At 35.9% G+C, this 13,077-nt stretch overlaps 1 protein-coding gene across 1 annotated transcript in view; it reads right to left on the bottom strand.

Moving 5' to 3' along the window:
• NRXN1 (neurexin 1) overlaps positions 1-13,077 on the bottom strand; it is a 1,175,743-nt gene that overhangs the window by 1,157,309 nt on the left and 5,357 nt on the right. The gene's annotated exons all lie outside the window — the stretch shown is intronic.

Raw genomic sequence — 13,077 nt, 5'->3', positions numbered from 1 at the left:
TAACTATGAGCTAAAAATGTATTCTGAAGGTTATTTAGTCCAGGCCTCTGACCAGAAGAAAATCAAACAGTTTAAGAGGGCAGGTGTCTAAGCTATTGTTAAGACTCTCCAGGAATAGAGATTTGCCCACCACTTCTGCTGGCCTGTTCTCACATTTACACTAGAATTACAAGCAAATATGGTTTTCTCTTTCCTTGGGCTTCAATCAACACACTCTTGTTCATATCCATTTCCACTGGTTAGCTTCTGTGGACCAGACTTCCACTGCCCATTTTTCTTAGTCCAAATTATTTTTTCTGTTTTTCAGCTCATATTTTTCTGGCCTACTTTTCCGGCTTAAAAATACAATGCTATCAAGACTCTTCCCTTTACACCATTTTAGACTGCTTGATCTACGGACAAGAGTGACAGAGGCTTTTTTTAAAACCACCAGGTAACAACAATCTACTAAGGATTTTTATGAAGCCCCTGTTTATGCCATTTCCAAGGTATAATAGGAAATTAGCTAGTCAGACAGAAAGGAGAGGAAGGGAAGGGAGTCAAAGTGCAACGATGCTGATGCTACGATGAACAGACCAAGAGGATTGTGATATATTTTGGGAACTAACCTTTGGGAGAGCATAAGTGAATCAGAATGATAGTGGGTAAAATAAATATAGCAGGAAGACTTCCCTGTAGCTCAAACGGTAAAGAATCTGCCTGCGATGCAAGAGACCAGGGTTCAATCCCTGGGTTGGGAAGTTCCTCTAGAGAAGGGAGTGGCAATCCACTCCAGTATTCTAGCCTGGAGAATTCCATGGACAGAGAAGCCTGACAGGCTACAGTCTGTGGGGTCACAAAGAGTCAGACATGACTGAATGACTAACACACATAACATAACAGGCAGCTACTAGGAGAAGGAGGCAGAATGTCAGACCAGTTTCATAGAAGGGGGACTGAAATGTTTTAGCTCAGTGAAGACAGTACTCTTTCTCTTTAGGTAGAAAAAGATAACTCAAGGAAATACTCAATACATGAATCCTATTTCCACTGAGGACATAACAAGAATAAATTGTCATCAGAGAAAGGATTTTCATTAAATTTAAAAAAGAAATTCTGCCCAGAAAAAGTTATTAAATACTTAACAAGGAATGCTAAGAGAAGGGGAGTAAATAAACATGAAATTGCATTAGTTTATTCAGGCATCTTTTAAACTCAGGGCAGATTCTTACACATGAAGGAGTATGTAAAGCATACAGTTATTATTTTAATATTAGAAAAGAAGGAATTACAAATCCAAGGCATGGCCTCAGGAATCATGCATGCAGCCTTCATTAGAATGCCAGCTTTGCAAATTCCTAATGGGCCTCAGTTTTCACATCTTTAAAATGGAGAAAATAGCACCTACCTTATGGGTTTGTGAGGAAGAGCAATGAATTAGTGTGTGTAAAGAACTTAAATTAGGGCCTGACACAGAGTACGAATTATGTGCGATTTTGCTCGTTTTTGTTGTTCTTACTTGTATTAGTAGGAAAGAGCCCAATGACACATTGCCAAAGACAAAAGATGATTATAGTTTCTATGACTGAACTGTAGGCAAGAATATGGTTATATTTGTATTTTTCTTCCTCCTATGTTTGCCCTCAGCTCATTTCCAGGGCTAAAAGTCAAATGCATATTCTTGTCCCTTCCTCCACTAACCAGATGTGTAATAATTTGTAATATTTTAAGTCACTAGTTCACAATGTTCTGATTGTTTCAAGTTCTCCTAGTTCTCCACTCTCTCCCAAACTTTTCTCCAACACTCCATTTTCCCCAATCATCTTCTTTCCCTATCTCCTGTCCCTCTTTCTCAGCCTTCTATCTCATTTTCATTATTACATATCCCAAGTATCACAGCTTCCCTGAGGCCTCATTGTCCTTCCATCCTCCATCCCTGGGGGTGCAAGACCGTCCAAAATTAATATCTGGCCCCAGTGAAAATCAACATTACCTATATTTTAGGATGAAACACAACATTTTCTGTGTCATACAAACAGGGACTTTGTCCAAGATGAATAACACCCTGAGTCTAGGGGAAGAAGATGTGCCCACCATTTTTCTTTATTTCCAGTGACCTCTGGGAAAATGGACAGCTCTCAGCTAACAATCAGAGAGGGGGAAGTGCCATCTCTGATGAAGAATTATTCTAATTCATGAAACTCTAACTTTGCCTGTACTTTGAGGAAGGAAATCAACATAGAGAGCTGAAGAAGGATAAACTATGTATAAAACACAAGGTGGGGGCAAAAAAGCTTTAAATGTTATTTGAAGTAAAAAAATAGAAATTGTGGTAGAAGATAGTTTATTATATTCTATTTATTATATTGTTTTTATCCCACCATTCTAATCTGAATAAAAGTATAAGGGGCTTCCCTAGTGGATCAGATGATAAAGAATCTGCCTGGAATGCAGGAGACCCGGGTTCAATTCCTGGGTCAGGAAGATCCCCTGGAGAAGGAAATGGCAACCCACTCCAGTATTCTTGCTTGCAGAATTCCATGGACAGAGTAGTCTGGCAAGTTATAGTCTATGGGGTCACACAGAGTATAAGAGGCCAAAGGAAAAGAGATTAATAATCCGTATATCAAAAAATTACCCATATAATGACAAAAACTAAACAATGAGGCATGTTCTGAACCTTATAAATGACTCATTTGAATATTAAAAGCAAAATTTTGTATAGATTGATACCTACTCTGGTAAGGGTTTTGGTGCTACTATTGACTTTTTAAAACCTGGCTGGCTGTTTCAAAATATTCCTGTGGTGGTCTTAGCTTACAGGAAAATCATTAGGAGTTAGTAAATAAGTTTAACTCCCTGGTTTTCTTAAGTATGAAAGTTTTAAAAAGTCATTATTAATATTAGTTTAACTTTTTTTGTATGTTTGAATATAACTGTGGCTCATTCTGATAGATATTTAAATAATAACTATTATTATAATAATAAAGGTTCATTAAGTTAGTTACTCTTGGTAACTGTCAGAGAAGTCTTAGAGCAAGACTTAATATATTTTGTCTTTAATACAACCCCCAGGAACAGTTGGGGTTTTAGTTAACAATATGAAAGTCCTATTTAGCAAAAACCACAAAAACCTCTAACATTATGCCTGATCAGAGAAAGTCAGTTGTCATAATTTAAGGATAATTTTTTCAAGTTTCTAAGGTCTTCTATAGAAAAATATATATGTATTTTTCTATATAAGAAAATATATAGGCTATTTTAAATCATAAAAACATTATATTTTATTGATATGTTTAACCAGTATATATTGAGGGTTTTAATATGATTTTCAAGACTTCAAATAAAATCCTTCTCTGTTTATATTATGTAATTTTCTTTTACATGTCTTACTTTTGTGTATACATATCTGTTTATATACATGTACATTTATGCATCAAAAACAAATGTTTCATGATTTTAAAATATCTCAATACTTTATTTCACAGAAAGTTGATTCAATTTTTAAAACAGGGGTTCATAAATGTATCCTCCTGTACAGTGGTCATGTATGGATGTGAGAGTTGGACTGTGAGGAAAGCTGAGCACCGAAGAATTGATGCTTTTGAACTGTGGTGTTGGAGAAGACTCTTGAGAGTCCCTTGGACTGGAAGGAGATCCAACCAGTCCATCCTAAAGGAGATCAGTCCTGGGTGTTCATTGGAAGGACTGATGTTGAAGCTGAAACTCCAATACTTTGGCCACCTCATGCGAAGAGTTGACTCATTGGAAAAGACCCTGATGCTGGGAGGGATTGGGGGCAAGAGGAGAAGGGGACAACAGAGGATGAGATGGCTGGATGGCATCACCGACTCGATGGGCATGAGTTTGAATAAACTCCAGGAGTTGGTGATGGACAGGAAGGCCTGGCGTGCTGCGATTCATGGGGTCGCAAAGAGTCGGACATGACTGAGTGACTGAACTGAACTGAACTGATACATGTAATTGTGAAATTGGGTCATAGAATATAGTATATAACTTCCTATTTTTATAATGTCTTAATCTGGAAAAATTAAACATTTAGTATCTTAAGCATCACATACAGTCATTTCAAATAAATAATTACATTGTTTGCAGGGGGGAAAAAAATCAATGTTGCACTCAAGATGAAAAGCTAGGTTGGAAGGTAGTATCTTCCATACAGCAGCTATAGTCATATGCTGCCATGCCAGCTTTTGCCCTAAGGAGAGTCTAGGCACGCTTAATTATAGAGAGACATCACTACTTAGAAGAAAAACATGAGTCTTTAATTTCCTTGCCTCTGCTGGACTGGAGTGGTTCTTTCTGCTGAATCTAGCAATGTCCGGGTAACACCCAAGTTTAGCTGGCTCTACATACAAGACCAGGTATTGTAAGGTAACAAACAGCAGTAACTGATCAGTACTGCTTCTGTTATGGATTGCCATCCACACAGAATTCATTATGTCTATAATTAAACAAAGGCAGGACCCTCCTAATGTTAGGATGCCAGTGAGGCGACTGTTCTTGGCAGTGCCTCTTCTAACTTCTGAACCCCCAGATCCCTCCTGGGAATCAACCTGAGAAAGTGATATTTGAAGCAGCACTTGTTCCCATAGTGTGGCATCAGTGTCTTACTAAATACAGTCCAGACAGTTTTGAGCACAAGTGACTAGACAAGAGTCCAGGTCAGCACTTTGTCTTGCCAGGTCAGTCTTGTTTTCTTCCCACTTCTTTCCAATAATAGTGTTTCACATATACCAGAAACAGCATAGAGAATATATCTTTCTAACTCCAAGAACTACTCCCAAGTTCAATTTTAAGCAATGTGTTGGGAAGCCAAATTCACTTATCCAGAAAGAGACACTACTTTCTCATTATGTAATTTCAATTAAGTGCCCAGTGTACCATCACCTATATCTTCAGCAGAATCATGTTCTAACTCAGCAACTCTCACTAAGTGTATACTTAGGGGACCAGCCTGGGTCTTTACATTTGTGCTGAATCACCATGGACTTTGATACTTTTAATTAACTGTATCTCCTAGAATCTGAAACAGATGGAAATTGTGTTGCTTGTTTTTGGAAACTAAGTATTTTCATTCAAATGATCAAGAATTAGTTGTAATATTCTTTAGATGCAAGATATTGGTTCTTTACTTCCGGTTGCATTAGAGTAGAATCAACCTATTGAGCATAATATGAATAGAAGGCCAACAAAAAAAGCAAACACACAAGCATTATGTAAACAGAGTGTGATGAATCCTGACAAGCTAATCCGATTCTTTATTATCATGACATTAGGAAATGGCACTAAATGTAAGGGTCTGCCACAATCGTCAATTCTGAAGGCTTTATTAAAAATCAGCCATTCAAACTGGCACCAAGTTGGCAAGTAGGGAACACATTTTCAACAGCAACCACCTGTCTGTTAAGTGAGACACACAGGTTTTGTCGTATAATGGATACAGTTGCCTGCTGGGACAAAAGACACACCTGGGCTCAAGTTTCATCTCTGCCATTGAGCTATGCAATTTTTGGCAAGCTAGTTTTTCTAATACAGTTTTCTCATCTGTACAATGGGCATTTTACAAAACCTACCAAGTAGGATGTTGCAGGAAAAAAATAAGGTAAAACAGATAAAGTACACTGCACAATGTCTTTCACTTAGTAAACATTAAATAGTAAGTATAATAAATGTGATTCTAAACAGAATGATTTTAAATTGTATTCAAATTTAAGAGGTGCTTATAACACCAGTAAAGTAGGAGGGCCTAGTGTACCTTTTGAAATAATCTGCTGCCTAATATTTTTGGGGGGGAAATAATGATATTTTTAGTTTAGAGAGTATAGCTTGACTAGTAATTTTTTTTTCTCCAATATCCACTCATTCAAGTATTTATTGAGCTTTTACAATACATTCATCATTAATTACCTAAAATACTAGTAGTTGAGTTGTTCTAATTGGAAAACATATATTGCTTGAAGGTATTGGTAAGATTTTCACTCAAATAGATACAAATGTAAAATAAGAGCCTATGTTTTATTTCCAATATAAAGGCACAAGAAATTGGAAACCAGATTAAAAGTTGTGTAGGAATTTAAAACAATATCTCTCTCCTTTCTCTTAGATGCATTCATATATAAATAACACTTGCTTCCTGGAAAGGTCACTGGATTTATGTTTCAAATATCTGACTCTTGGGCTAAAATTTGTAAATATGTATTTCCATTAAGGATTCCTTTGCAATTTTTTTTTATATATAATCAGTGCATTGGTATTCATTGAGAAGCATTCCTTTCCATGCTTCTGAAGGAATTTTTTTTTTTTTTTTTTTTTGGGTGGAGCTTATATACAGTAAATGACATAAATCTTAAGGGTGTAATTCAGTGAATCTTTACTCATACATATGCCCATATAACCACCACCAAGATTATGTCAAAAGCTCCACTGTGTCCTCTTCTAATCCACACCACTGAAAGCGAATCCCTATTCTGACCTCTATTACAGCAGATTAGTTGTGTCTGTTTTGAACTTCACATAAATATAATCATACGATACATACTCATTCAGTTGCTACTTTATGTTACTAATTCCATTTGCTTGGATTTTACATAGGAGGAACAAGGAGACCTTTGAGCTTTTTAAGTAGCTTGTCTATATTAATGTGTCAATATGTACTAAGAGAACTCTACCAAATCTCATTCCTACTATTGGGTGTAAACGATCTAAAATTCACTGAAAATGACTTCAAAGTAGATTTACAGAAACAAGTTTAACATTTTCACTATTCACAGCCACAACATCCTAGAGCCACTACCCTACTGCCATTGGATACTTTTAAAGTTTCACGTTTTTCTGAGACTTCACATCTATTATCTACTCACAAACCTTCTGTGAGGTAGGTTAGCCGGAGTTCACAATCAGGAGTAGTCTGATTAGGTGTTGCTCAAAGTGCAGTCTTGGAAACTGAAATTAGAACATCAGCAGCCTTACTCTACTTTTATCAGAAGCTAGAAGCACTGCCACACCTGGAACTTAGCTCTTCAGATGCACACCACCTTCTGTTTACATACACTGTGTGAACAATAACAGTGTTGGAAAAGAATCTGATGGAGCACTGTAGACATTCCATATTCAAGTGGAAATGCATGGAATCCATGCTCGAGAGTGAAAACCAAAAAGCCATGCAATTTCTGAAGAGCCCTAAAGCAACTAACCAAAATAAATTTTCTCCCCCTAAAACTTAATTCAGACATTTTAAGACTTACTACTCAGCAAGGACCACACACATTTACCAATTTCTACACTTCCAAGTAACAGCAAGGAACTGAGCCATACAATCACAGAGAACTACACAAGGAAAAAGTAAAAGGGCTCTATGTAATATCGTGATGCATAGCAAACTAAGATCCTTTAGAATGCAAAAATGATTTATGCTATGTCATATACTTGCATAACTTTTGAAAGTACAGTTTGCCTAACAACTTCTAATAATAGGTTTATCATCTCCATAACAAAACAAAACCTGGATATCTACAGTAAGGCCTAATTTTCAGTGTATATCCATAGGAGTCAGCCCTACGAACAGAGTAGTCACCAAATGCTCACTGAGAAATAAGGAATGTGAGTCCTGTTTTCAGAAACCAGTGTGGCTCAAAGTTGTAATACTCAGAATGCAGCTAAGAATAAGAGAAATATTATATACTACCTGTCCTTTTGTAATCAATCAGAGATTTCTTAAATAATCATTTAATTATCAAATTTAATTTAATGCTATCCAAAACTGGAACATGATGTTACTAGTATATATGATTTTACACTAAAAATATAATCTGTTCATGCAACTATAAGAAATCTTTCTTGAGCTTTTAAAAGCTCAAGTATGTTAGCTAGTTCCTATGTAACATACAGACAAATAACTTGAAGTTACAGATGAACCTCAAAGACCAATTATAAATAAGATAGATTCATTAGATACCTATAAATTAGGATAAATGTTGTAAAAAATCACTAAATATGGGATTAGGATGGATAAAAGTATTTATGTAGAAAATGACAGTTTTTACAAATGCTTTTGTGTTAAAGATTCACTTAATTTTAATAAAATTTCTCAAGTAGAATATGTGTTAAATATTGTGAATTACAGCCAGACATGGGTAACATTAGAGCGCAGCTGTGTAAAACAGAAATAAAGGTTCACTGTGTTTACTTTTTGCTTTTCTTGGTAAGTTGAAACTTTAGGGCTAATCAAGCAAGGATCATTATTACACTAAAGCTCCTTTAAAACCAAAAAAAAAAAAAAAAGCTCTATATTTGAATTTTCAGTGCCTACTCAATGGCTCAGCAGGTAAAGTATCTGCCTGCAAAGCAGGAGACATAGGAGACAGGGGTTCGATCCCTGGGTGGAGAAGATCCCCTGCAGGAAGAAATAGCACCCCACTCCAGTATTCTTTGGAGAAGGAAATGGCGACCCACTCCACTATTCTCGCCTGGAGAATTCCATGGACAGACCAGGGGGTCGCAAAGTATTGGACATGACTGAGCGGCTAACACACACACCAGTATTCTTGCCTGAAAAACTCCCTTGGCCAAAGAAACCTGGTGGGCTACCGTCTATGGGGTTGCAAAGAGTTGGACACAGCTGAGCATGCACGCGTATATTTGAATTTTACTTAACAGTAGCCCTGAAGAAAGCGGTATCGGTAGAAGTAGTGGTGCTAGTGCTAGTGGTGATAATAGTAACAAAAACAACAAGTGGGTACTTTAGAATATTTACTATGTGCCAGAAACTGTTCTAAGAGCTTTACATGAAGTGAACTGCTTGCTTTTGAGAAGAGCCCTACTATTATACCATTTTTACAGATGACAGTGTTGAGGAATAGTTTGAGTGAGCCCACTGCAACCAGGCAGTGTGGGCCCAGTCTGTGCAATTCAATCTTCATACTACAAAAGCATCTCAGAACAGTTAAACAAACAACACATTCCACTTCATTTGTGGCATTCTAAAATGGTCAGTTCTGATTACTATTTTACAGCCAAGGTAAGCTTTTTCTGATAGATCACACAGATGCCTTTCATTGTTATGCTTCAAAATCTCCTCAGAACATTTCATCTACATCAAAATATGAATTTCTCCATTCCCCTCAAAGTTTTTTCAGCACAGGTGATCCACCTTTCCTCTGATGGTAGACTTCAAACAAAACCCTGGCAAAAATCTCTGAGTCATTTTTGTCCAGTACTTACCTATACAGTAACTACTTAATTTTTTTAACCTTATGAAAATCATATCTATGTAGTATTTCCCTTTATTGGAGCAGTTACAATACTGAAAGCCTAAAATCTATCTATCTATATTATCACAAGGAAGGCATGTTGAGCAAGGTCCTTGGGAATATAGTTAAATAGGGCACTATCAATGGGCTCCAGAAGCCTACAGATTCAATGGACATATCTGAAAGAAATCACATAATAATCTACATAAAGGGTTCAGATAATGCATTTTACAGGTAGAACCAAAGTGTTCCAAATAAGTGGCCTCAGAGTTCTATACAGAACCAAACTTACAAAGATTCTAACTTCCTCAGAAAAAGAATCTTGCTTCCCTCTATATCCCCTGGTTCGGTCTACAGTTTACAGTGTGTGCTTAACAAATGTTGCTGAGTGACAAATAGAAAATAATGCTTTTCTCTGGCCTCCTATCAATCTGGTCTCTACACTACAGTCAGAGTGCTCATTCTGAAATGTAAATTTGATAATGATGTCCTCCCCCTTACCTTCCACACTAAACTCCTTCCATTGTTTTTTCATCATTTTTTCAATAAAGACTACAATTCTTAACACTGTGTTGGAAGGCCCTACAGGACCTGGCCCTACTGCGCTCAGAGTTCCACATTCAAGGGCCTTCCCTTAGTTTCCTGAATGTGCCATGTCAGCTCCTACACCAGGCTGTGACCTAACATTTCTCCTGTGTCTTTACCTGGCTAATTCCTTATTTCTCAGATTTTTGTTTAAGTATCACCCCTCAGGAAAACATTTTTTGATTAATTTGGTTCACACTATTTTAAGTTCTCATACTACAAAGTACTTGTCCTTCAAAATATATACTATTGTTTAGAGTTTTCATGTATTTACTTTTTTAATTACTGAGCCTCCTCACTGGAATGTGAGGCTTTTACCTTCCTATAAAAGTAGGAACTATTTCTAAGTTTATTCACAGTTGTATCGTTTAGGCCTATGATCAGGCACATGCAAAGCACTTAACACTTGTTGAATAAAGAAAAAAAAAATGAATGAATGAGTGAATATGGTTGTCTAACTGGCAACATTCATAAAGTCATAGAAAGCAGAGGCTTCATTAAGTGATATCTATCAACTGTCATTTTCAGTAATATTAAGCAATCAGCCATCACAAGCCACTTGCGTTTCAGGCTATTTAAACAGAGGAAGCGAATAAAATTGATACTCAGTCTAGTATGACATTTTCATATAAGTGGCCCTAAAATGCATAAAACCTGGACTTGAAAATAATAAAATGTATAAGTTAAGTTCTCATTGATTAGCCTTTTATTCTTATTTTTAACTGGGTGGCCACAGAATTCACTAATTCTTCAAGCTGCTAGGAAACTATTAGTGATCTTAAGTAGAAACTTATTAAATAATAATGACCCCAGGACACTTAGATGGGTATGATTCACTGAAAAAGCTATGTATCCCATAAGTATCCATCATATACATTAGTTCTGTGTGTGTGTGTGTGTGTGTGTATTCTCTTGAATAATCACTGGATCTGAAACAATGATCAAATCTAATAAAATGGAAAGCATATTCAGCAGTCATGATAAATACAGGGCTTGAGAGTAAGAGGGTTGGTGCTCTTACCCAGGCTCTGCCACTAACCTGATCACGACACATAACCTTTCTGTTTTCTCTTTCCATCACCACATGAATAAATAAATAAAACTTGCCAGGCTGTCTGGACAAATGAGTAAGGATAAAAGTGAGCTCATTAAATGAAAATATTCTAGAAATCCATAGGTGCATAAGTTGTTTAAAGGCATTCTAGAAAGAAGAGAATATTCCTAAATTTTCTTTTTAATAATTCTTATTGTATTTGGAACACAAAGGCAACTAAAATATTAGACTTTTTATCAAGTTAAAAAAAACTGTAGTTGGAACCAGATATAATTTGAAAATTGTTTAATGTTTGCTGTTAATCTTTTTTCCAAATTTTCTCAAATGACTATGCATTTGTTTTTAAATCACCATTTTTTAAAAAAAATGTGGCAATCAGTGTAAATACTGGCTATAGGCAGGGCTTTGTTTATATTTCATCTGAATACGAATCATCTATCCCTAGCCATCAATACATGATTGGTGTTGGGAGAGGCATCCATTCTCAATTAATTATTTAATAGTCACTTGACACACAAGAAACAGAGAAAATAAGCAAAATGGAGCCAATCTTTCTAGGGAGACTGGTTCTGCCTTTATCACTCCAATTTCCATTTCTATGATAATCAAAGGAATCCAGCCTTTCGTTTTCCTTTCATGACCAGTGGTGATCTCTGCACTCCATTTTCAGCTCAAATTTTCAAAATGAATCAAACCTCTAGAACCATCCTGATGGATTTTCTTTCCTGGGTTGTATTACCTTATGCATCAGGTACTATACTGTCCAATTATATATATCTAATTCCAGATTTTTCATCTCATGGAAAGAGCTATCCACTTGCAGAATGCATTTCAGAGATATCTAATTCTGCTTCTCTTCAAAATATTATTTTTGCCATGCTTTCTCCACTCTTAACTGTTCCTGATTATGCACATCCCTGGATTCCTATGTTAAAAATGCACAGAAAAATAAAAATTTTCATTTAAAACACCCTCCCACACAGAACAAGCTGTCATTGTGTCATATTTGTTTCCTAATTTAAGGAAGGAAGTTATATTTCATGTGTTCTTCCTTAAATTGTCTGCTCTGTATTTTAAAGCAGCATTGGGATATTTAGAGCAAGGTGTCCCATAAAATAATGTCCATCTTTTATTCATTTCTATGTATCAGTGCAGAGGTATGCAACTTCAAATTATACTATAGCAAACCATCAAATGTAGCTAACTTATACATGGTTTACAATCAAGTTAGATTTGGTAGAGAAAAAAGCATATACAGTTTCATTTTTCATAAAACATAACTATAAAACCTGATGCTAAATCCATGGAAATTTACCGATCAAGCTAAAGTGTAGTATAGGCCATGGGATACACAGTCCTCTATAATTACTTAAGCCAAAATACATGAAAACAAAAACCTTCATGGAGGCAGAAAGCAGTAAAATCACACCTTACTTTTTTTTTTTCATAAAACCAAGAAGGCTACAGAACTCTCCTAATGACTAGATTTTTTTCCCCCTTTCTGCTGTTAAAAAATTACAAATTTTATCGAGTCTTCATTTCTCTTAAAGTCAGATAAGAGAGAACTGCCAAGACTAGTAAGATTTACAAGGGCTAGTTCCCCTTAGCAGCGTCAGCAATAAAAAAATAAAAAACGTCCAGAAGATATTATACAATAAAATACAGCCATACATAGAGTTTTTGTCCCTACAGCTTTCAAAATAAGATTTAATAATTCAACTTTAAAAAACAGCCACAAATGCCATTTATCCATATGTTGTTGATTGTCTTGATGTGACCCGAAAGCTATCTACTTTAAACCCTGACATCTCTCCTGCTCAGCCACAGATACATTCATATTTCTTTTTCATATCATTCACTTTTTGCTCACAGGCTTTCCTGTATTTACACAACAATATTTTTCCTTGGTCATTGTTATGTAGCAGTATTGGAAAAACACATTAATGACTGAATTTTATGTATAAAAGGGAGAAAATTAAACTTAGAGGTATGAGGTTTTTTAATTCTACAGTTTCAATCCCTAAGAACAACAGCTTGGCCTCCACTACTCAGATAAATATCATTAGCTGAATATCCTTGGAAAATCTCTTGCAATGCTTCATATGCATCCCCTGTTTATTAGCCTGCAGAAGCTTCCCAGTCCAACGTCTCAATCTCTCTACTATTTACCTTCCCAAGTCATCTGAT

This window comes from Dama dama, chromosome 11 (genome assembly GCF_033118175.1).
Source record: "Dama dama isolate Ldn47 chromosome 11, ASM3311817v1, whole genome shotgun sequence".
Lineage (NCBI taxonomy): Eukaryota > Metazoa > Chordata > Mammalia > Artiodactyla > Cervidae > Dama > Dama dama.
Note: the sequence above shows the minus strand (reverse complement) of the source record. Positions and strands in the feature narration are given on the sequence as shown.